This window comes from Ipomoea triloba, chromosome 6 (genome assembly GCF_003576645.1).
Source record: "Ipomoea triloba cultivar NCNSP0323 chromosome 6, ASM357664v1".
Classification (NCBI taxonomy): domain Eukaryota; kingdom Viridiplantae; phylum Streptophyta; class Magnoliopsida; order Solanales; family Convolvulaceae; genus Ipomoea; species Ipomoea triloba.
In genome coordinates, this window is record NC_044921.1 from 6,934,524 (window position 1) to 6,960,230 (window position 25,707).

At 31.7% G+C, this 25,707-nt stretch overlaps 1 long non-coding RNA gene and 1 other non-coding gene across 6 annotated transcripts; one reads left to right on the forward strand and one right to left on the reverse strand.

The window, feature by feature from the left end:
* Positions 1–9,942: 9,942 nt before the first annotated feature.
* Positions 9,943–13,983, reverse strand: LOC116022829. Of its 5 annotated transcripts, none has more exons than XR_004099296.1 (7): positions 13,722–13,983; positions 13,175–13,391; positions 12,531–12,600; positions 12,052–12,133; positions 11,693–11,752; positions 11,126–11,238; positions 9,943–10,258 (listed from the first exon to the last, which is right to left on the reverse strand). It is a non-coding gene; the product is annotated as an uncharacterized LOC116022829 (long non-coding RNA). The 5 variants fall into 5 exon arrangements; XR_004099298.1 differs by having other exon boundaries at positions 11,531–11,752; XR_004099297.1 differs by having other exon boundaries at positions 12,052–12,197.
* Positions 13,984–20,370: 6,387 nt separating this feature from the next.
* TRNAI-AAU lies at positions 20,371–20,444 on the forward strand. The gene has a single exon. It is a non-coding gene; the product is annotated as a tRNA-Ile (tRNA).
* Positions 20,445–25,707: the final 5,263 nt, after the last annotated feature.

Genomic DNA, 25,707 nt, shown 5'->3' on the forward strand with positions numbered 1-25,707 from the left:
AAAAAAAGTTTTTTAGAAAAAAAAAAAAAAAAAAAAAAAAAAAAAAAAAACCCTGATTTTCTTGTAAAATGACTATCCCTCTTTACACACCACCACCACTTCAACCACCACCACCAGTCCACCACCACCATCATCACCACCACTACCACTACAACTACTACTACTACCACCACCACTAACACACTACCATTGTCGCCACCGTCACCACCATCACCACTACTACCACTACCACTCTACCAACACAACAACCATTGCTACCACCAACGTCATCACCACCACCACCACCACACCTACACCACCACCAACACCACCACTACCACACTACCACCACACCAACATCTCCACCGCCACTACCACCAACACCACCACCACCACTACCACTACCACTACCACCACTTTCACCACCACCACTACTATCATCATAAATGTTGTTATAGGTTAAAGAAAATAATTAAAATATTTAATTACACAATTCTGCTCATTTCCAGAAAATGAACCAAACACACTAATATAGTTTTTTAGAATGTAACCAAGCACGGAAAATGAAAATACTTTCAAGAAAATGACTCATTTTAAAAAAAAAAAATTCTTCTAATTTCTAAACACATGTTAAATGGGAAAATGTTAGGACCCTTGTTTCGTATTGTGTTTCTCATTCATGAGATTTTAAAGAGGAATATTTGGAGTTGTTGATTGGTTTATATTTATAGGGAAGCAAAATTTTGCCCAAATTGGATGACAATGCACATTGAGCGTAGTCTCATGTATTAAAAAAAAAAAAAAAAGTGGTAGAAGTATATTACTATAATTTTTTTTAAGGAAAAAAAAATTATTTTTAGTTTTTCAATTATTTTTTACTACTTATTTTAATCCTTACCTTTATTTGTTACAATAAACTCTATTAAAATTTTATTTACTTCTAAATGTTTTTTTTGACTTTTAAATGTTTTTTTTTTTTTACTTTTAAATGTTTTTAATCATAATCTTCTTTAGTCTCGATATTTCATTTATGAAATATAAAATTTGATTTTATTAGGTTTGTTTAATCAGAAATAGGAACTATATACTACAATTGAATAGGAAAAAATTTATAAACTAATTAAAAATGCTTTTTTTTTTCATTTTTATGAGTAATTGAACATAAGCCACTTTTTATTATTTGAATACAACATCTGTATGCTTAGTTGCTTACATGACATTGTAATAGACTATTAGTTGGTTTATTCTCTATATCATTATAAAGCTATATATGATACAATTCACAAAATTTACTACACTAGCTAGAAATTTCTTAATTTTAGATATTGATTTCTATATAATTATTTTTTATGGTCAAATTAAAATTTAATCGTCCTTAAATTATGATTGACTTTATTCCACTATTTGATCTGATGTAATAGTATATATATGCAATGATAATTAACCTCTGATAGGAAAGTATTAATGGAGTTTCATAACTATGAAGAAGGTGAAATAGAGAGGAAGAAAATTCTAGAGAAAGTTAATTTCGTGGAGAGAAAATTTCAGATGTAGGTTCAAATAGTAGAGGGGTCCCCTAGTGTCTTGTCTTTACTCTTTGTTTTTTTATAGGTAAAACATTCGAAGGATAAAAACATGAAGTTACTTTTCATATATAAGCTTCAAGTGGGGTTTTAATGGTATTACCTTTAAAATATAATAATTAAATTATCTAGAAAATTAATAAAGATATTTGGTTCATTTAAGTTTTCTTATGATTTTTTAATCTCTTTTTGTTTTTTGAAAAGTGATTTTTTTAATCTCTAATGTATCCTATATACAAACATTAAAAAGAAAAAACATAATGAATAATTGAGATCAGAGTTTAATAAATCATATACCAAAACGTTACAGTATGCAACAAGAAATTCATAATTCAAAACAATATGTATATAAAGAAGTGCTAAGAGAGACAAATTTCTTCAACAAATAGTGTTGGTATCCTTCATATATAAGAGACTTTAACTTAACCTGAATTCAAAAAGGATAAATACGTAATTGAATAAATTTTGTAGATTTCCCGTCCCCTAGAAAAATAATCATACCTCTCTTAGGTGGGATTTCGTTTCTTTAATATCATGGAGTTAGATCCATTATATTGACCCGAATTTTTATGAGTCAAAGATTGCATTAAAATTTAAAACGTGATAATAATTTTCTCACCTTTTAAATTTTCCTGAAAGTTTGAAATTTTTTTACTACCAAACATCGTTTTAAAATGAAAAGTTGCATTATTCATTAATAAATGGACAAAGCGTTACTAGCTTGATTGCCGTGAGTGGTCGTGCACTCTCATCTCCTAAGAGATGTTTGGAGTTCAAAATCACATCTCGCATGAAAAAATCAATATAACCAGAACTTTACTCTTTAATTGGGTCTGCTCGATGTGTACAGGATGCCTCCTATACTTAGGACCTATTTAGGACACTTCATGAAAAAAAAAAAAACATAAAATAAAATAAGTAAAGAACAAAGTTTGAAATATAATGTTAGAGGCGAAACGTGTCACTTTGCCTGAGTATTCAATTTTTTTTTTTTTTTTTTGGACGAAAAGAGTTAGCCGCCATGCGTTCAAATTTAACATGTATCATAATACTCCGCGCTAATTTCACTTTTTTTTTTCTTTTTTCCTTTTTTCTTTTTTAAATTTATCAAAATATCACAGGCTACGTAATTGAATAAATGCTCAATGAAAAAAAATAGTAAAAGTATAAAATGAAAAATATAATAAAAATAATTTAAAAGATTTTAATTATAGTTTTTTAATAATATATTTGTATATATTAATTTTATTTGTATAAAAAAGAAATTTATGTTGACAAAAGAATTTTAATTTAGTTCTTGGACCATTGTTCTTATTCAATTTTCATAGGCCGAAAGAGTTAGCCGCCATGTGTACAATTGTACAAATTTAACATGTATCATACATGCAGTAAGTAATACTCGTTTCACTTTCTTTTTTTTTTTTTAATAATTTATCAAAATATCGCAAATTATGTGATTGAATAAATGCTCAATGAAAAAGAGTAGTAAAAATATAAAGAGAAAATTAAAGATAATAAAAATAATTAAATATTATGAAAAAAAATATAAAATTGAAAAGAATTTGTAAGTTTACAAGAAAGTAAGCACAATATACAAGTTATTATATTTAGTTATATTATCTAGCTGCATTAACAACTAGGGTCATACTTGTGCTAGACCGTCTCACGAATATCCTTATTCGTGAGACGGGTCGAATTAGGTATGGTCAATATGCAAATGTAATATTTATACTAACAAATGTAGTACTAAATCTATCATAAATAAAATATACCTGGCTTATAAAAGAAAATATAATACTTTTGAGCACAAAGGTAATACTTTTATATTTGGATGTAAAAGTATTGTTTTTCATCAAAATATTATATTTTCCTTATAAGTAATGTTGCACTTATAAAGAAAAATGTAATACTTTTACATCAAAATATAAAAGTATTACATTTTTCATCAAAAGTATTACGTTTTTTTCAAATAAGTAATAAATATTTTATTCCTGGTTTAGTATTACATTTGCTAGTATAAGTGTTACATTTCATCTTAACCCAACTCGTCTCACGGATGACAATCCGTGAGACGGTCTCACACAAGTTTTCTCCTAACAACTAAGGCTGCCAATTATCATGTAGTATCATGACATCGATCTTGGTTATCATTCCAAATGAGTGATCATAGGTTCGAACTCAGTGGTGGGGGCTTTAGATTTTTTGGTTGAAAAGCATGCCACATCATCTTGCAATTGGCTAAATTTTTGGGAATTTATTGAAAGTGGGACCTTGCAATTGCCTAAATTTCCGAGAATTTATTAAAAGTGAGATCGTTTTTTAAGGTGAGAAAGTATTATAGGGATAAAAATGACTTACGTGGGAAAAAAATAAAATTAAAGGGCAAGATTAGAAAAAATTTCCAAGTGTAGTGTAACTTATTACTCACATTTTTCTTTTATTTTTTATTTTTTAAAAAATCCTTGTTTTTTGAAAGTAAATGCATGGGGAACGTACAAATTTATATATAGGTTTGCCTTCAAGTAAGAACTACTCCTTAAGTGAGAACGTGCGAACTACTACATTAATGTACGCAATTTACTACATAAATACATACAATCGAATATTTCAAGCACACAATGCACACAAGTACACAACCTACCTTAGGATGGATTGTGTACATTCGTGTAGTAGATTGATTATGTGCATTCATGTTGGTTCTCACGTTCTCACTTAAGGGGTGATTCTGAATGCAACTAGACGGTTGATTATTAAGTTATTACTTATTAGTTATTGGACTATTAAAGTATTAGTTTAATACATTATAACATTAATAGTTAGTTTTAAAAAAAAACTTTAGGTGCGGTTGATTTTAAAACTTTAATAAAAAAAAAAAACAATGTTTAACTAGTAACGGTTGATAATGCAAATACGCAAAATGACAAAAATGCCACCGTGTTTTTTTTAAACATTGTTCAATCTAGACGGTTGATTTTAGTAAGTTCTGTGGCTATTATCCACCCTCATGTTTCACCTGGACACCCCATGCATTTGATACTTCTCTACTGCGGTTGTGCGGTTGCGCGGTTGCTTTAGGTGCGTGATTTTCTTTCTTAAGATGCGTAGTTTTCCTTTTTAAGGTGTGTGGTCTGTGTGGTGCATCAGTGTTGAAACTTAAGGTTCATCAACCTAAAGCTTTAGGTGCGTGATTTTCTTCTTAAGGTGCGTTATTTTCCTTCTTAAGGTGCATGATTTGTATGCTTAAGGTGCGTCGATGTTGAAACTTAAGGTGCACCATTTTAAAACTTTAGGTGCGTGGTTTGTGTTCTTAAAATGCTTTGTTTGTGTTTAAGGTGCATAGTTTGTATGTTGAAGGTGCACCATTTAAAAAATTTAGGTGTGTGGTTTGTGTTCTTGGCTTAAAGTGCGTGGTCTGTGTACTTAAGGTGATTTATTTGTATGCTTAAGGTTTGCAGTTTGTGTATTATCAATTTCGTTAACTGATTTGATAAAATTTATATTACGAACAACAATATTAATTCATTAGTTGTCATAATTTTTAAGATTTTATTCAAAAGTAATCAAATGAAATGCACGGGTAATTGACATTATCTGAAGTAAAAATATATAAAATTATCGTAAGAATGAAATCTCTATGTTTAATGACCATAATAAATTTAGATGTTAAATATAGTGTAATTACCACGGATTATTTAGATGGTAAATAGTATATGGTAATTACCTATATAGATTAGCATATTAAACGGATTAACATATGGAACAATGTTATAAAAAAGGAAAGAAGCCTTTTAGATAAAATATATTAGGAATAATATCAATTAAATAACGTATCATAGGAATTTCTCAATTCTATATTTATAATTACCTTTATAAACAGATTTAATAGGAAAATTTAGTTATAAACTTATATTAAGAGTTATGGATTATTATTATTATTATTATTATTATTATATTATTATTATTATTATTATTATTATTAGAAAAATTATATTAAGAATTTTAGATTATTATTACTACGGAGTATTATTATTATTATTATTATTATTATTATTATTATTATTATTATATTAACATATAGATTTTAAATCGAGGCTACAAAATTTAATATTATTATTTCATTTATTCAAGTATAGTAATCACCATTTTTTAACTAATAAGTGTGAATTAGTATTGTGCAATTAATGATAAAGATTAATAATAATTGGAATCAACAATCAATGATACAATGACCCATGTTTAGCTTCCAATGCACCATTTTTTATAAAATGAAGAATTGGAATGGTAAAACGAACAATTGGAATGAATAATTGAGGATTTATTCAAGTATAGTAACCACCATTTTTACCAAATTACATAAGCATCCGTAAATGGGGAAGATCAAGATTGCAAATTCTACAATATATAGATGAGCATCCGTAGATTGCTAGTTATTTTGCACAGTACAACTAAAAAGATGGATAGTTAAATAAGGTATTATCATTCAAAATCTTGTAATACAAAGTTACAATACAATGTTTTTCCATTAGAAATTACCAATCAAAGTAATGTGATTAAAATATATAATTATAGAAAACATTTGATTGTTCACTACAATCACTCTGAAAATTGTAATTTTACATACGTGATACGCCATGGCAAAATTGGCCTAGCTACTTGAAACCTTATCAGCAAAAATTAAAGCATATTGAGCTGTTAAAATCAAACTAAATCACAGTACTACAAAATACTCTATGGAATGCAGACTACACCATAAGGATCTCCAACATGCAGAATGAATCAACTAAAAATTAAATCATACCGCATACCATAACAATTCTACGCGTGTTAAAGTTCGATCTTCGACTTCGTAGAATTATAGATTATAATCTCTAACTAATAGTGAGAGCACAGATATTGGTACGTTGTGAGAGAAGAGTCATTTCTCATCATTATATAGTGGAGGATAAACATAATATGGAAGATTTTTCAAAAGGAAAGTATAATTAATTTTAATTTTATGTAAATATAGATGATTGACATGTAAAAATTTTACTACAATATTATATAATTTTTTCATTCTAATATAGTTAATTACATGTCAATTATATAAATATATATAGATATATAGATATAGATATAGATTATCATATCACTAATCACCAATCACCAATTAATTAATTAATATCAATATCAATCTATATAATATAAATATTAATATATAACAATATTACCATATCACTAATCACCAATCACCAATTAATTAATTAATATCAATATCAATCTATATAATATAAATATTAATATATAACAATATTACCATATCACTAATCACCAATCACCAATTAATTATTCTTTTTTAAAATAATCACCAATTAATTAATTAATATTAGTATATATTAATATATTAATATTAAGAATAATACCATATACCATATTATCAACTATCAATTATATATCACCAATCACCCATCACCCATTAATATTGACAATATTACCATATTATCATATTATCATTATCACATATTACCATAATAATATTATAGGATGGATAATTAATAAAATAATAAAATAATAAATAAATAAAATAAATGATTTTACCAAAATACCCCTAAGTTTTGGGGGGAAAATTTGGGAGGAGGAAATTGTTTTTATATATAGTATAGATTGTCTTTATTTCTACAATGCAAAAATTCATTACCTTCAAATTGATTAATTAATTATATTCACTACATTATTCATTGTTTTCGTTTTACACTATCTTGTAATTAAATATTCCATATCAATGTTATAATACAAAATAATGTTATATATTTATTTACCAAGTATTCTATTAATAACATAGAAAAAAAATTTAAAAATAATTTGAAACCAATCATATTAACTACTTAGGGAAATTTATTGACAAAGAAGACATTCAAATAGCCCAATAAATTGAATCAAGAAACTACCCCGTAATATTTTTTGGACTACATCACAGTTGTTCACTTTAAAGGTAAATCGTATTTCTTTATTAATATGATTTAAAATGTATAAATTTTTATTACTAAAAGTAGTATTTATTTATACTATCGTTTTTAGACGAAGTATTTTGACTATCGTTTTTACAAAATTGCAAACATTTATTTTAATGACAATTATAATCAATCTCTCATATATTATCTTCATTCATATACTTTGAATTACCGATTTAAATAAACAAATTCAACATTCAATTATTACATATGCATGAACATCTCCTATATAATATTGTATTGATATATTTTGAAGTACTTATTTAAAAATAAATATTAGGCATTATCCTATTTGCGCAACGCGAGTTAAAAAACTAGTTGTAAAATATGGTAAAACAATTCCTATTCGTAATACGATTGTACATCTCTTATTATAATAAAGAGAGGAGAATTGGCCTCTAATATTGCTCCATTCTCCCGCTCAAAGTTTTTGCCAAAGCAATTGGTATCATGAAACGTGTTGGCAGAGATAAAACATTTTATTTCAGATTGTCATTATTAACAATTTTTTGAATTCTCTTTTTTTAATTGGTTAAACTTAATTATGGTATTTATTTATCATTTGTAATGATTCACATTAATTAGGAGTCTAATCCTACTTTTTCTCTTTTTATGGCTATATTTAATCTCATTGGTGTGTGCCATTATTGGGAAACGATTCGTCGTGTTTAGTCGTGTTTAGCTTCACGATAGCAGGCTACTGTGTGATGATTATTTTGGTTTTATCTATGCTACTTCTTTGGGTATATATATACACACAGTTACATAGCGGCATTCAAACACACCCCTGATTGGGTATATATATACACACAGTTACATAGCGGCATTCAAACACACCCCTGATTAACAACTCTGCTTCATAACTCACGTTGAGCACTTCAGAATGGCTGATCAATTTGTTCTTCCATGGATCTCAAACGAAAGCAATTTGAGCTAGCTTGATGCGAACATATGCAGTGCCTGAAACAACAAAATAAAGGAATCAACAGTATTGAGTGCTTATTTCATGATAAAGAGGTTAGTGGTAGTTAGTGTACNTATAACAATATTACCATATTACTAATCACCAATCACCAATTAATTATTCTTTTTTAAAATAATCACCAATTAATTAATTAATATTAGTATATATTAATATATTAATATTAAGAATAATACCATATACCATATTATCAACTATCAATTATATATCACCAATCACCCATCACCCATTAATATTGACAATATTACCATATTATCATATTATCATTATCACATATTACCATAATAATATTATAGGATGGATAATTAATAAAATAATAAAATAATAAATAAATAAAATAAATGATTTTACCAAAATACCCCTAAGTTTTGGGGGGAAAATTTGGGAGGAGGAAATTGTTTTTATATATAGTATAGATTGTCTTTATTTCTACAATGCAAAAATTCATTACCTTCAAATTGATTAATTAATTATATTCACTACATTATTCATTGTTTTCGTTTTACACTATCTTGTAATTAAATATTCCATATCAATGTTATAATACAAAATAATGTTATATATTTATTTACCAAGTATTCTATTAATAACATAGAAAAAAAATTTAAAAATAATTTGAAACCAATCATATTAACTACTTAGGGAAATTTATTGACAAAGAAGACATTCAAATAGCCCAATAAATTGAATCAAGAAACTACCCCGTAATATTTTTTGGACTACATCACAGTTGTTCACTTTAAAGGTAAATCGTATTTCTTTATTAATATGATTTAAAATGTATAAATTTTTATTACTAAAAGTAGTATTTATTTATACTATCGTTTTTAGACGAAGTATTTTGACTATCGTTTTTACAAAATTGCAAACATTTATTTTAATGACAATTATAATCAATCTCTCATATATTATCTTCATTCATATACTTTGAATTACCGATTTAAATAAACAAATTCAACATTCAATTATTACATATGCATGAACATCTCCTATATAATATTGTATTGATATATTTTGAAGTACTTATTTAAAAATAAATATTAGGCATTATCCTATTTGCGCAACGCGAGTTAAAAAACTAGTTGTAAAATATGGTAAAACAATTCCTATTCGTAATACGATTGTACATCTCTTATTATAATAAAGAGAGGAGAATTGGCCTCTAATATTGCTCCATTCTCCCGCTCAAAGTTTTTGCCAAAGCAATTGGTATCATGAAACGTGTTGGCAGAGATAAAACATTTTATTTCAGATTGTCATTATTAACAATTTTTTGAATTCTCTTTTTTTAATTGGTTAAACTTAATTATGGTATTTATTTATCATTTGTAATGATTCACATTAATTAGGAGTCTAATCCTACTTTTTCTCTTTTTATGGCTATATTTAATCTCATTGGTGTGTGCCATTATTGGGAAACGATTCGTCGTGTTTAGTCGTGTTTAGCTTCACGATAGCAGGCTACTGTGTGATGATTATTTTGGTTTTATCTATGCTACTTCTTTGGGTATATATATACACACAGTTACATAGCGGCATTCAAACACACCCCTGATTGGGTATATATATACACACAGTTACATAGCGGCATTCAAACACACCCCTGATTAACAACTCTGCTTCATAACTCACGTTGAGCACTTCAGAATGGCTGATCAATTTGTTCTTCCATGGATCTCAAACGAAAGCAATTTGAGCTAGCTTGATGCGAACATATGCAGTGCCTGAAACAACAAAATAAAGGAATCAACAGTATTGAGTGCTTATTTCATGATAAAGAGGTTAGTGGTAGTTAGTGTACGATGCTTTTTTTAATTGTTATTCTGAATTTGATTTCTTCTTTGCTATGAATATAGGGTACTTCTATACATGATCACATATCTAAGAAGCAAGTTGAGAAATATACCACTAAAATTAAAGAGGCAAGGCATATGGCATAGAAAACTTTCTATGCTCAACAGTATAGAATGTTTATTTCATGATGCAGCAAAGGTTAAGTTCGACCATGGCTCTAAGGAGTTTGCTTCTTTTAAAGAGAGGTAATTTTAATGAGGGTACTGTTTAATCAGAGAATAGCAATATATTCTGTTTAGTTTGCCATAGTTTTTTTTTTCAACTTTTCCTATACAGGTGCTTATTGTAAGTAGTAAAAGAAATGTATTAAACTGTACCTGATCTTTTTAAGGGCTCTGTTGCATGACTCAATTGTTTAATATTCAATTAACTAAAATTTCCTGTAAAAATCAAATAAATGTTGTGCCAGGTTCTTGGCACTCAACATATATTAGGCATGCTTTTGATTTATTTTCCCATTAAGATGATAATTACTATCCAATGTTAATATATAAATGAGTAGGTTTTAAAATATTCTACATTTCAGGTCAACCACTTCCAACTTTTTATGGTTCTGTGTGTGTGCATATATATAACCAATTGAGTACAACTATTGAAATTTAAAAAACTCCATAGTCTTTATATTCCCAATAAAAAGTGGACTACTATTGAGTACCGTCTTCCTATTAGTAAACATTTCTCAGACATCACATGTATATATTTATGTATGATGTGTGGGGTTGGGGTTGGAAACTTACACAGGTATGTGGAGGTCATTCAGTAGTTGTTCAGAATCATCAAAGAAGAGAACCACAACTTCAACTACAACAGTGGGGTTACTTTCATCCTAAAGTTGTTGAAGCTTACTGCACTGTGCATCCAAAATAATGCAGAGGGTCAAATGATCCCATATTATATCCTATAAAAACAACTATATAGGCACATGTTTGGTTCATTTTAGTGTTCAGAATAAAGTAACAAGCAAACTAATTCCTGGGGATGAGATTTTACTGAGGTTATGGAGCATGTATGATTTATCCCAGTCTTGGGATAAAAGTCCTGAAGAATTGGTTAATCTGTTAACTATGCCTTTTTGAACAAACTGCCCGTGTGGTATATGTTACCTAACTAAATTTCTTGCACTAATGAAAGCATAGGCTTACCAGAAACCATTCTACAAGACTCTCAAGTCATTTGGTGTTTGTCCAATCTCATTTAAGGCAACAAGCTAAGCCATTCTAAGACTGGAAAACTGAAGTGCTCAACTATCATACTTGGAAAAAGAAAAATTCAGAGTCAAGATAAAGGTACAGTGGAAACCTAACTGATGAATTCGCAATCTGTTTCTGATTGGCTTTACATGGTGTACCATGTCTGCATCGTATCTGTCCAACAGACACAGTCACATAAAACAATTCTATATAGAGTGAGATATATATATATATAGATGCACATTATAAGCTGAATGTATAGTTAATTCATATTTGGGTAGTAAATAGTTTAGAAAGGTTAGAGACTTTTATTATTATTATTATTATCATTATTATTGTGTTTATAAAAGAAAATAATCAGATTACAAGTTAACGAAATGACTCATTTAACCATAAGATGACAGCAGAGTAACATTTGAATTATATATATAGATGTAAAGAATATAATTAAAAAAATTATGAAAGAACTTTACCGTCCTTACTCCGAAGAAGATGTTCACTGACTCACTGTATGTATCTCTTCTTTGTAGCTCTACCCAGACAGTTTAGTTTCAGCTGTGTGCAGCATTGTCATAGTTTTTTGAGGACATGTGTATACAAATAATAGAAATATTGTAGTCTGCATTTAAAAGCTAACAGTCTAATGTTGAGGTAAATGAAAAAACCAAAAAAAAAAAAAACTGAACTCACTGGAAATCTATTTGTATACATCTTCTGTTATTAGATTTTTTAAAACATTTTTTGATAAAAGTAATAAAAACCAATCTCATAATTTATGTGTAAAATAATGAACTCATATATATTTATTATCAACAGTTAAATAGACAATTTTGAAATATTAATTGCATATGAACCCAAATAAACTCCAAAAAAAAGTGTGACATATAAATTGAACACATGACATGTTAAATCTATACAGTATAATAATAAAAAGGAAGAGAACTAAAATTACTTGGGGAACAAAAAAGTAATCTGAGCCAGCCTCATGCTTCATGAAAGACAACAGTTTATCAGAATCAATACTGAAAAATTCATAAGCCACTATAAGTTTTGTATCAATGGAAACATATCTGCAGAAGTACCAATTTATCAAAATTAATGTAGAACTGCCTTAATTCTTCACAGAACATGAGACTTTAACAGGATTAATACCCAAAAAGCAATAAGGCTCTAAATATTTAGAAAAACAGAAACATATGGGCATAATTATCAATGGTTCACATTATTTAAAGAGAAAAGTGTCATTGATCTTCTTTTAGAATCAAGTCATAAATCTACCATTAGAACTATAAGAATAAAGCGACAATTCACCAAATACTTTTACATAATTATGACAATACATTTTGTTTAAGTGTTTAACCCTAATTCCAAAACATTAATGTTCCTTTATTCTTTGTCATTGGAATCGCTGAAAATGTTATCATAAAAGTCTATTTATTTTCGCAATGTTCACTGACTCAATATATCTTTCTTTGATATTTAAAAAAAAAAAAAAACATTTTACAGTTGATTAAGTGAACTCAGGGTTTTTTCAATCATGATTTGAGATATCATATGCAAACAAATAAGTGAAGTAACAGTAAGAGACAAAACTACCTTCCACTTTCACTCAATTCTCCAGCAGTGGCTGAAGAAGGGCCCTTGAAGTTGATTGCAGAACCAATTCCAAAGACTCCATGAGTTCTACCCAAAGCAAGCGATTTGTAGGTTGGATGGTCCCTCTCCTTGGAAAGAAAGATTATTGGAAACACTGCTGATGACTCTGGCTGATAGCAGAACCAGTTCAAGACTTTGGATTAGGTGGAACTGCAACCTATGAGTGTGACAGTAGCAGTGTCAACTAATAATTCCATGATGATTTTTTGGGTGACAAGCACCAATGAAAAAATCTATATAAAAAATGCACATATTAACAAAAATATTGCACAAAACAAATATTTAAAAAAAAGTTCAGAACTAAGTATTTCTTGATATACTCATAAATTTCTACATCTAAAAATTATTGCATGTGTATAATCTTCCTAAAATCGAAAAATACACATCCGTCTAAACAAGAACATATGTTACCTTTGCTTCTAGCGTAGGGTTTATCCGAAATTAGGTCAGATTACATAGATAGATTGTAAAATAAACAATATGTTACCTGATGGGGTGGGATCTTTCATAATCTACGATTGAAAACGTACTCTATTTCTGCCGCGAACTGTTTATTGTCGAAGCCTTCAATTCATCTGTGTAGTGGTTTTAATCGGTAGAAATGAACGAATCTCGGTGAATTTTAGTCAACTTTGCTTCAAGCGTAGGTTTGATTTGGTGTTTGGGTGAAAGAATTGGCATGGTTTCCATTTGTGGTCTGGGCGAGGATTTCAGACAGGAGAAGCGAAGGAGACGACGGGGAAGTAGGGAGGGTTGTCTAGGTTTGTCTGGGTGGGTTTGGGTTTTTATATGGGGACTTAATGGGTCGGGTATGGGTCATTCATATTGGGTTAGTGATTTGGGGTTTCTATATTTATATATATGTAAATTGCTGAGTTGGGCTGGTTTGGCCTGATTTAGTTAGTATAAATATATCTACATATATTATTAGAATAATTATTAATATATGCTATTATATTGGGTAAAGAAATTAGGTTTATTAAATATTGAATTTATGAATCTAATTTTATATTGTATAGTTCAATTAATAATTTAATGAATTTAGTTTTAATAATAGATTCGTTGTGTAATTTTTAAAAAATCTTTCAACCATTGGCTTGCTAATTTTTTTATTTTTAGTAATGGAATTAGTGTTAGTAATATTTTTTTTATTTTAGTATTCTGAATAATATTATTGTGTTTAGTATTATTATTCATTTTCCATCTTTCTTAGTAATACAATATATATTTTCATGACTTAGTTGCTTATAGTTGATATTATTGTAGTGTTAACTTGTTATTTTATGACCCCAAAAAAATAGTATTTTTATTTTTCTTACTAATGGAATTACTGTTAGTAATATTAATTTTTTTATTTGAGTATTGTGAGTCGTATTATTCTATGGAGTATTATTATTCATCTTCCATTTGTGTTAGTAGTACAAAATGTATTGCCATGAGTTTGTTTCTTATAATTGGTATTATTGTAGTGTTAATTTATTATTCTACATAAATTATAGGGAATAATGTCACATTAGTTGTAGACAAGAATATGTATATGCTCCTATAAAAATAATATAGTTTATTATTTTTAATAATGACTCATCTTAAACATGATTTTTTATTTTAATTATAGATATTTATGGTCATAATTTTATCATTGGATATGAACATAATTATTTTTTTTGAAAATAAATGAACATAATTATTAAATAACCAAAAACATATCAATAAATGAGCATCATATATATGTAATCTTATTATTGAATTGAAATTTAAAATAAGAAACGGCATATTTCTTTTTTTGTCTATTAATTTAATAACAATCATAAATTGTAACGATACAATGTAATATTTCTATTTCAACTATTTATTGTTATGTTTTTATTTACGAAATCATATGTTATGATATTATTTTATGCACATTATTTAGTAATATAGATTGTTGCAATGCGTTGATTAATATCAATTTTTTTTTTTGTACAGAGTTGGCATATTGTTGGATAAGACAACTTCTTCACAAAGAATTGATGACGTTGTGCCTGAACCACAAAATCGAAGCTTTGTTGGAGTTTTAGTTGTGACTCTGTTTGTCCCTCTGATATATGTACAGATTCATTTGCTGAGTTAGATATTTCGGAATTCTTAAATGGATTGCGATGTTCAAGTATTCCTAACAATTCACTTGCTCTTAAAGTTGGTTGTCTAGTGATGCCATTGTGAAATATAGATCACTCAATTGGATTGTGTAATGATACTAGATTGGTTATTACTAGATTGGCAGAGCATGTTGTTGAAGCATATATATTGTGTGAAAAAAATGTGGGTACTCGTGTGTTAATTCCTAGATTATCAATGACACCATCAAATTCGCGGTTGCCATTTAACTATTTAAGTTTGAAAGGATACAGTTCCACTCATGATGTCTTATGCAATGACAATAAATAAAAGTTAGGGACAAAGTCTATCTAATATTGAACTATTTTTTAAAAAAATTGTTTTTGTACATGGACATCTCTATGTAGCTCTATCGAGAGTTAACAATCCTAATGGTTTTAAAGTTGTTATTGTTGATGATAAGGGAGATTATTCTTCTTTAACGTCAAATGCTGTATATAAGGAGATTTTTAAGAATTTGTAACTTTTATATATAATGGACATTATGTTTTTATGTGTAGCCAAAAAGATATTTATATATTTTGTAATGAATATGATATTCCACATTTAATATTGTTTCTTATTTTAATCAATTATTACTTTGATGCTATAATTAAACTAACTATACATCAAAATAAATTATAAATTTACTACAAAGTTGCTTATATTTTAAATTAAATTTAATTATTTTAATACTTTGTAATAATATATCATTCAATTTATATTACCAAATTTTAGACCGTGCATCGCACGGGTGGCATACTAGTTAAAATATAGTAATGCAATTTCTATTACAATATATTCTTTCCTACTTTCCTATTCGTAATACAATTCTAGATTAAATTATTTTCTACTTTCTTATTCGTAATACAATTTTAGATTAAAATTACTAATCGTAACAATACAGTACATATACTTTCATGCAACATAATATTTTAAAATATGTTAATACAATTTCTATTTTACTACAATTCTACATTAAAATTACATGAGATGTCGACATAATCGTGATCAACAATATACTTGTAGTCAGTACATATACTTTCCTGCAAATCGTAAACAACGATATTATTCTACAGAATATGCAAATCGTGAACAATAACATTAGTCTCAAAACAAAATCCTCCATTTTAACTTCCCGCCCAAAACACTTCTATACGATTAAAGTTTGCATAATATTGTAAATTATGGTAATCAATTCCTATTCGTACTACAATTGTACTAAAATATGGTAATGCATTTCCTAATATAATATATTCTTTCCTACTTTCTTATTCGTAATACAATTCATAGATTAAATTCTTTCCTACTTTCATATTCGCAATACTCTAGATTAAATTCTTTCCTACTTTCCTAATCTAGATTAAAAGTTTTATTGTTACAGAGAAAAATCTCTTAAAATTATTATATTAAATATGATGATGATTTGGATGCCAAGTAAGCCTACCTGCTAAAACAAATAAAAAATATCTAATTGTACTTTTTTTTCCCTAAATTCAAGGATCTCTTTCAAACTTTTTAACTTTAAGGATTTAATTTCATTTTACTAACAAGTTTGAAAGCTTATTTGACCCGTATTTCATAATTAAAAATGATTGTGATTTTATAGGCTCACTTATGGATACATCATTACTTCGTTTGTAGGTTGGAATGATGAATTAGCAATGTGTTTAATTTACAACATCACTTTGTGCCATGTTTGAAAAATATATATATACTTCACTAAAAAAAACACCCTTTTATATATAAGCAATATTCTTCATTAACCCTCTATTGCAAACTAAATTAGTCACATTAAAATAAAACAATGCATATCATTATTCCATCATATAAAATGTAAACAATGCATATCATAATACGTAGTTGAATGTTCTATAATACCCAAACTTGAGCACTGTGGAGATTGAACAAATTAAGATTTTGGTATAAATAATATGTTTTTCTTTAAGCCACTAACCACATAAATTGGGCCATGACATTCGTTCTTGGGCTCTTTACTCAAATTTGAACTACTCATTTAATTAACTATTACTTAACTATTGCCAAAGACCTTGTGGTCAAGTGGCATCAGGTGTCCCGGTTAACACTCCCACACATGGATGATGGGAGTGGGTTCGAGCCTCATTGTAACAGAGTCAATAGAACGGATATATAACATTAAATATATTTAGAATTTTTTTTAAAAAGCTACGCGCATATATTAATTTTTTTTTTAAAAAATCACATATATTATACGACATCGGTTAGAGTTTAACCGACGTCGTATAAGTGTAACAGTTTTTTTTTAAAATAAAATATAAGCTACGACGTCGGTTGTTAGCATAAAAAGACGTCGTAGCTTATATTAAAAAATAGATTGTTTTTCTAACCTAAGCGCCATTCCCCTCCTTCTTCTCTCCACATTTCTCCCCTTCTTTCACAACTGTTGTCGCCGCACCATCGCCATTCTTTCCTTCTTCTCCTTTTTCTTTGATGTCGCCGCAACAACACTACCGCGACACCGTGCCACCACCATTTTCTTGTTCTTCTTCCTCCGCGCCACTGTCATTCTCCTTACTTCTTCTCGTCCGAAGAGCCTAAGGGACTTTCTAGAAATGTCAATTCCCGACGAAACCAACATGGGTTTGATGGAGAACATGTTGACAGTTAAAGAGTTTGCGTATGACAAGGAATCGTTGAAGGCAGGGTATGAAAAGTTGGTAACACAATTGACGGACGAGCAAAAAAATGTCTATGACTCTGTCATGAATGATATTGATTCCAATGGAGGTGGATTGTTCTTTGTGTATGGTTACAGAGGAACAGGCAAGACGATCGTGTGGAGAACGCTATCGTCAAAGATAAGGAGCCGCGGTAATATTGTTCTAAACGTCGCTTCGAGTGGAATAGCATCTTTGCTCTTGTTGGGAGGCAGAATGACGTCTTCTAGATTTGCTATACCACTCTCTTTGAACGAAGATTCCACGTGTAATATATCGCAAGGTAGTGACCTTGCTGAACAAATTGGTTATATGGGACGAGGCACCGATGACGTACAAAACCCTGTTTTGAAGCTTTGGACAAAACCATGAGTAACCTATTAAGGTTCGCCATACCAGATAGTGCTGAAAAGACATTTGGTGGAAAGACAGTAGTTTTGGACAGTAATTTTAGTCAGATTATTCCCGTTATTCCAAAAGCAACGAGACTAGTAGTTGTCGGAGTCACTATTAATTCTTCCTACCTCTAAACAAATTGCAAGGTATTGAAACTCACAAAGAACTTGACATTACGAAGCTTAGCTTTAGAGGAAGATAGACAGATGGTTGATTGGTTTTCAAAATTGATTGCAAAAATTGGAGATGGAATTGCAAGAGTTGTATACAACGGTTTGTTTGTGATAAAGCTAAATCCACTCTATGTACTCTGTAGTATAACAATAAATGTATAGAGTAGAATCAATGAGAAAATTTAGGCCAAAATGAACTCTTTATTCATTATTCTTCAGTAATGTAGAGAGAGTAGGGAGAATGGCCATGGAGTCTTCTTTAGAGAGAGAATGGAGAGGGAAAAATCCCCTAACTTGGAGGGTTCGGGCCTCTTTATAGGCCAATACCGTATAGTACACCGAAATACATATAACGGTAATCTCAGGGTATATTCCCTATCAGTTTGAGATCGATATTTTAGCACAATTTTTGTTGAAGTGTGGACCTGATCCCATAGAAAATATAGTGGAAAGTACATTCCCAAGCACGAGATATAGCATGCTTGATGAGTCGCACCTAGAAGGCTAAGCGATCCTCTTTCCGACTTTAGATGTCATTGATCAAATTAAGCAGTACATGTACGACATGAACACTGTAGAAAGACGAAGATATTTAAGTTGTGACTACTATTTGTGTAAGGCAAAATTTGTGACTACTCTTTGTGTAAGGCAAAGTCAGACGGCGAAAATTTATCAAAAGTATACACTCCTGAATTCCTAAATAGCTTGAAATTGTCTGGACTCCCTAATCATTCATTGACATTAAAGGTTGGTGTATATGTTATGTTATTGCGGAACATAGACCACTCTCTTGGTCTTATCAACGATATGCATCTCATTGTCACAAGATTGACAGATCACATTATCGAAGCAAGAATAGTTAATGAAACACATGAAGGAACCAAAGTTCTTATACCCCGAATGTCTCTCACTCATTCTGATACGAGATTGCCCTTCAAGTTTCTACGTAAACAATTCCCATTTATGCTCGCATATGCCATGACAATCAACAAAAGCTAGGGTCAAACACTAACTCATGTTGGGTCATTGCTGAAAAAATCGGTGTTTAATCACGGTCAATTGTACGTGGCTTTTTCCCGAGTCACCCATCCTGATGGCCTGAAGGTGTTAGCTCTAGACGAGGATAGGCAAAATTCTGTTACAATTACCAATGTCATCTACAAAGAGGTTTTCAATAATGTGTAATTCGAACCAGTGATATTATGTTTTTTTTTCAAAGAGCATATTTGTCCAAGTTATACAAATCCTAAACACTGATATATAAAGTCCCTAAAGTTTCATCACCTGAGTGCTTACATCTACACATTATCTATTAATTCAACAATTATTTGATCGAATTCAAGCAATGATAACATCACACAACATAATCGATCCAAACCATCTTTTCAATTGCACTATATAATATTTGATGTTATAATTTATATAACTATATATCAATCCAAATATTCTTAAAATATTATTGCAAATCCATTCCGTGCATCGGACGAGTGAAAATACTAGTTTTTCTTAATACTCAAGTGCTTCGTAAATGAATTGATTTACAAAGATGAAGAGTATCAATATGAAGTAGAAATTAATGATCTGAAACAAAGAATTCTATTATTGTGAAGAAAAAAAATGTATAATATAGAATTCCATTAGTTATGTTTTAAGAATTGCAAAGTACAAACATTGGAACAAATATATATAAAGATTCCAGTCTTATATAAAGAGTGCACTCTCATGACATAGTGGCCTATTAGCTCAGTTGGTTAGAGCGTCGTGCTAATAACGCGAAGGTCGCAGGTTCGAGACCTGCATGGGCCATTTTGGTTTTGAAATAAAATACCGCTTTGATCTGTAATCCGAACGGGCCTTGAGGAAACATTAATCTTGGAGAATGAGGCCTAATATACTACACTACCTGTCAATGGGCCGGGCCGCCTCCATCTTAGTGTCACCGGTTCACCCCACCACATAATAAAATAGTAGGCCCTAAATGTGGGTTTCCTGGTCACCGAAAAACAAAATATGTTTGTCTTTTTAAATTCAATTGCTATACTAGTGAACATGGCAAATCACGGTCCACACACTTTGGTCCAAAACAACGTTATTTTGATGAAATTTTTTTTACTATGCGTCCGTGTTAGATTAATAAATATTTTAGGGTAAGGTAATATATTGTGTTAGAATAATGCACTTTTTATGTGTTAGAAAAATAAAATTTTTGGGTTAAGATAATGTATTTTATGAGTTAGAATAATGTATAATGTACTTTATGTGTTAGATTATGTGGACCACGTTTCACACAATAATGACTGATTGAAATGGCCAACCTTATATTGTGAATTATAGTCAAAAAAATTATGTATTTGTAGTTAACATATTAATCTATTAACTGCAGACACCTAATAAGAATGTCGTTTTGAACCATGCCTATAATGCAAGGTGGACTCTAGTTCATGGTATAATTTGCTTTTTAAATTTTATTGAAGTTCTATAGAGTTATAATTTTTATTTGGAAAAATGATATTTTTACTCATTAAGTTATAAAGTAAGGATTTTCATCATTAATTAATGGCAAAAACTTGTGTGAGACCGTCTCACCGTGAGATGGGTCGGGTCAATGTGCCAATATGATACTTATACGCACAAATGTCATACTTATATGCTCAAATGTAATACTAATCAGAAATAAAATTTTTGTTACTTATAATGCTAAAATATTACTTTTAGGCTAAAGTGTCATCTAGCACCATGAACTATATCCAATTATTCATGCCGCACCCTGAACTTTCATATCGTATATATCGAGCCGCAAACCAAAATAAAAAATTCACCTAGAACTTTTAGCAGGTTTCCAAGTCTTCTTGCTGACATGGTGCAGGTTTTCAAGTGATGTGGCATTTCTTTTAACCTTATGTTGTCCATGTAAGCATTTGTACGTCGTGTCAACTGGGGAAGTCCTCCCGTTTTTCTTTACCTCGTGTTAGTTCGATGAGTTCTGATGTATTAGATTTGATTTATACAGACATTTGGAGCCCTGCGCCTATTTTATCTACATCTGGATTTCATTATTTCGTGTTGTTCGTTGATGATTTTTCTCGTTACTGTTGGTTGTTTCCTTTACGCCTTAAATTAGATTTATATGTTGTGTTTACTAAATTCCGGGCTATGGTTGAGACTTAGTTTTCTCGTAAGATTAAGTCCCTACAGTCTGATTTAGTGGGTGAGTATTTAAAGTTGAGTTCTGTCTTAGCTTCTCTTGGCATTGTCCACCGTAAGTCTTGTGCGTATACGCATGAGCAGAATGGTCGTGTCGAGCGACGCCATCGACACATTGTTGAGACTGGGCTTGCTCTTTTAGCTCAGGGGTCGGTTCCACTAAAGTACTGGACTTTGCGTTTGAAGCCGCGGTATACTTGATCAATCGGTTGCCGTCCTCGGCTATTCAAATAGATAGTCCTTTTCATAAGTTGTTTCGGTCTGTTCCCTCGTATTCTCACCTCCGGGTGTTTGGGTGTCTGTGTTTTCCATACCTTCGGCCATACAATCGCCACAAGTTTGCTTTCCGGTCTTCTGCTTGTGTCTTTCTAGGGTATCCCCTGTCTTTCCGTGGGTATCGGTGCATGGACCTCAATACGGGTAAGTTTTTTGTGTGTCGACATGTTCGCTTTGATGAAGCTGTTTTTCCTTTGGCTAGTGCTTGTGTGCAGAATTTATCTCCACCGCCTGTTGAGCCTTGGGGTGCTGGTTCTATGGCTATTTCACCGGTTCCTGAGTCTGTATCTCCTGCATTAGCAGGTCACTGAGACAGGTGTTGTTGCTCCGCGTCCTCGGCGTGGTCGCGGTCGGGCTGGGCCTCCTCCGCCCCGGTCTCATTCTATGCGTCTCCGCCATATGGAGAGTTCTTCACCTTTGCGGGCGTTGTTAGCTGCTGGTGGGGATCCCACTTGTTATTCTCAGGCGGTTCTTCATCCTGAGTGGCGTACTGCGATGGATGAGGAATTTAATGCGCTGCTACATAATCAGACTTGGCAGCTGGTTCCGGCTGCACCGGATATGAATGTTGTGGGCTGCAAATGGGTGTTTCGGACTAAGCGCAAGGCTGATGGGTCGGTCGAGAGGTTTAAGGCACGGTTGGTCGCGAAGGGGTTTAATCAGGTGGCTGTTGAGGATTTCTTCGACACCTTTAGCCCGGTGGTGAAGCCTACCACTGTTCGCCTTCTTCTTTCTTTGGCGCTCTCTCGTCAGTGGACCCTTCGTTAGTTAGATGTCTACAATGCCTTTCTGAACGGCCGCTTGGAAGACACTGTTTATATGAAGCAACCTCCCGGGTATCTTGATCCGTCATTTCCTGATCATGTGTGTTGTCTGCAGCGCTCCCTCTATGGTTTGAAGCAGGCTCCGCGGGCCTGGTTCAAGCGTTTACATGACTTTCTGTTGTCTGTGGGGTTCACGCCGTCTAAGACTGATATTTCTCTGTTTCATCGGTCCAGTGCTGGGGCTCATCTGTTTATTCTCGTCTATGTGGATGATATACTAGTCCTGGGGAGTGATTCATCTCTTGTGTCTGGGCTCTTGCAGGTTTAGCTTCCACTTTTAAGATTCGTGACCTCGGTGCTCCGCATTTTTTCCTTGGAATTGAGACTGTGCCGGTTGATGTTGGCTATGTTCTTTCCCAGCGTAGATACATGGCTGATATTCTCAATCGTGCTGGAATGATTGACTGTAAGCCGCTAGCTACACCAGTGTCTACGGCTCGTGCTACTGATGAGTCTGATTCTCTGTTTGATAATCCATCTCAGTACAGGAGCCTTGCAGGAGCTTTGCAGTATTTGACTGTCACGCGACCAGATATCTCTTATGCGGTAAATCGCCTGTGTCAGCACATGCACTCCCCTTCTGTGTCGCACTGGGTCATGTTGAAACAGGTGTTACAGTATGTCAAGGCTACTCTGCAGTTCGGCCTGCGCTTGCGCCCCTCTCGGACTTCAGTTTTGCATGGTTATTCTGATTCCGACTGGGCTGGAGATGTGCTTGATCGGAAGTCCACCAGTGGGTTCGCTGTCTTTCTGGGTGATAATTTGGTTTCATGGGTTTGCCGGAAGTAGCGTACTGTTGCTCGTTCTTCGACCGAGGCTGAGTATAAGGGTTTTGCTGATGTTGCAGCTGAGGTCGCATGGGTTGTGTCGCTTCTAACTGAGATTGGGCTCCCGTTGTCTGCTCCTCCCGCGTTATGGTGTGATAATCTGGGCGCCACGTATCTCTGTGCCAACCCAGTGTTTCACGCGCGCACGAAGCATGTTGAGGTGGATTACCACTTCGTCCAGGACAAGGTATCTTCCGGTGATCTCAAAGTTCATTTTGTTTCTACGCAGGATCAGGTGGTTGACATTTTCACCAAACCTTTGTCTGTGAAGCGGTTTGTGTTACTCCGTGACAAGCTTAATGTTGTGTGTTTACCACCTTAAGCTTGAGGGAGTGTAATAAGACTCCAGTAGTTTAGTCTCTTTAGACTTCTAGTTATTGTATCTGTCTATATGTATTTCATGTACACGATGTATCTGATTATTCATTCAATACACTTCACGTTCATCCCACCAAAGTCGGAGGATGTTCGCTAGTATTTATTCATGCTGAAGCGGTTGGATGTCTTGGGTATGTTAAGTGTGTACAAGACAAGACATTGCCTTTGCTGTCGGCATGTTGGGACGGTACTTGCATAATTCAGGTATGGACCACTAGGGAGCTGTGAAAAGGGTTCAGAGGTATCTAAAAGGTACTAAAGACTTCAAGATTGGTTTTAGGCAGACGAACATATTGGATGTTGTCGATTATTCTTATGCGAACTTCGTTGGTTGTGTTAATTCTCGAAAATCACCTTCTGGGTACGTCTTTATTATGATCGGTGGGGCTATCTCATGGAAAAGTGTTAAATAGTCCTTAATAACTGCTTCTACCGTGGAATTTGAGTTTGTTTCCTATTTTGAGGCCACTTCACAAGGTGTATTGCTCAAGAATTTCATCTCCGGGCTCAGAATTGTGGATTCGATATCTAAACCATTGAAAGTCTATTGTGACAACTCAGTTGTTGTTTTCCTAGCTAAGAATGACACAAGTGTGAGTCGAAGCAAGCATATCGACATTAAGTTCTTAGCTGTTAGAGAGCGTGTTAAACATAAAGTAGTCGTCAGTGAACACATTAGCACTAAGTTAATGTTAGCAGATCCTTTGACTAAAAGCATGCCTCTATTTAAATTCAGGGATCTTGTTGAAAAGATGGGAATTTCACCTACTTTGTAACTTTGTATATACATTCAGTTCAGTTTTGATGAAATTCTTTTGTATTTCAACCACTTCAGGCATTTTCTCTTTTTTGAATGTGTACACTTTATTTTAGTTTTATCTCATTCAGAAAATACTTTGGCGGACTTGAAATGAGCATATGGCTTGTTTTTTAAAGTCTTATTACCTAATTAAGTGCTCGAAGGTAATTTACATTTGATCATAATGGATAGATACTACTCGCGCTAATGAGGACATATCAATATGGTTGGTGTAATCTTGTTATTGGGGTTTGGTGTTTGCACCAAGTGAAAGAATGTAACGTTTTCGATTATTCTTTATTATTATTATTGTTATGATTATGATAATAATAATAATAATAATAATAATAATAATAATAATAATAATAAGTATTTTATGTGGTGCAAACTGTTTAGGTGGACTTAGACTTAGTATTTGGTCAACATTAGGTAATTAGTTGCCTACATTGATGGGATGTGTGTATAAAGGTTCCTAAGTCCTCTCACTACTTAGTTAACGACTTATACACCATCCATGGTACTGAGAAAAGTGAGAGAAAAATATATTCTCTATTCATGTTGACTCAGTAGCAACCCCGAAAGACTCTTATTCACTGGACAAAGGACTCAAGCATCAACAACTGTAGCTATAGTTGGAGGTTAGCAGGTTTAATATTTATTACCGTATATTAAAGTGATTACGTAGATTACGTGCTTACACCGTGGGCAAGCATGCATCTAGTGTTCAGTGGCATGGTGGGGGGGGGGGGGGGGGAAAACTC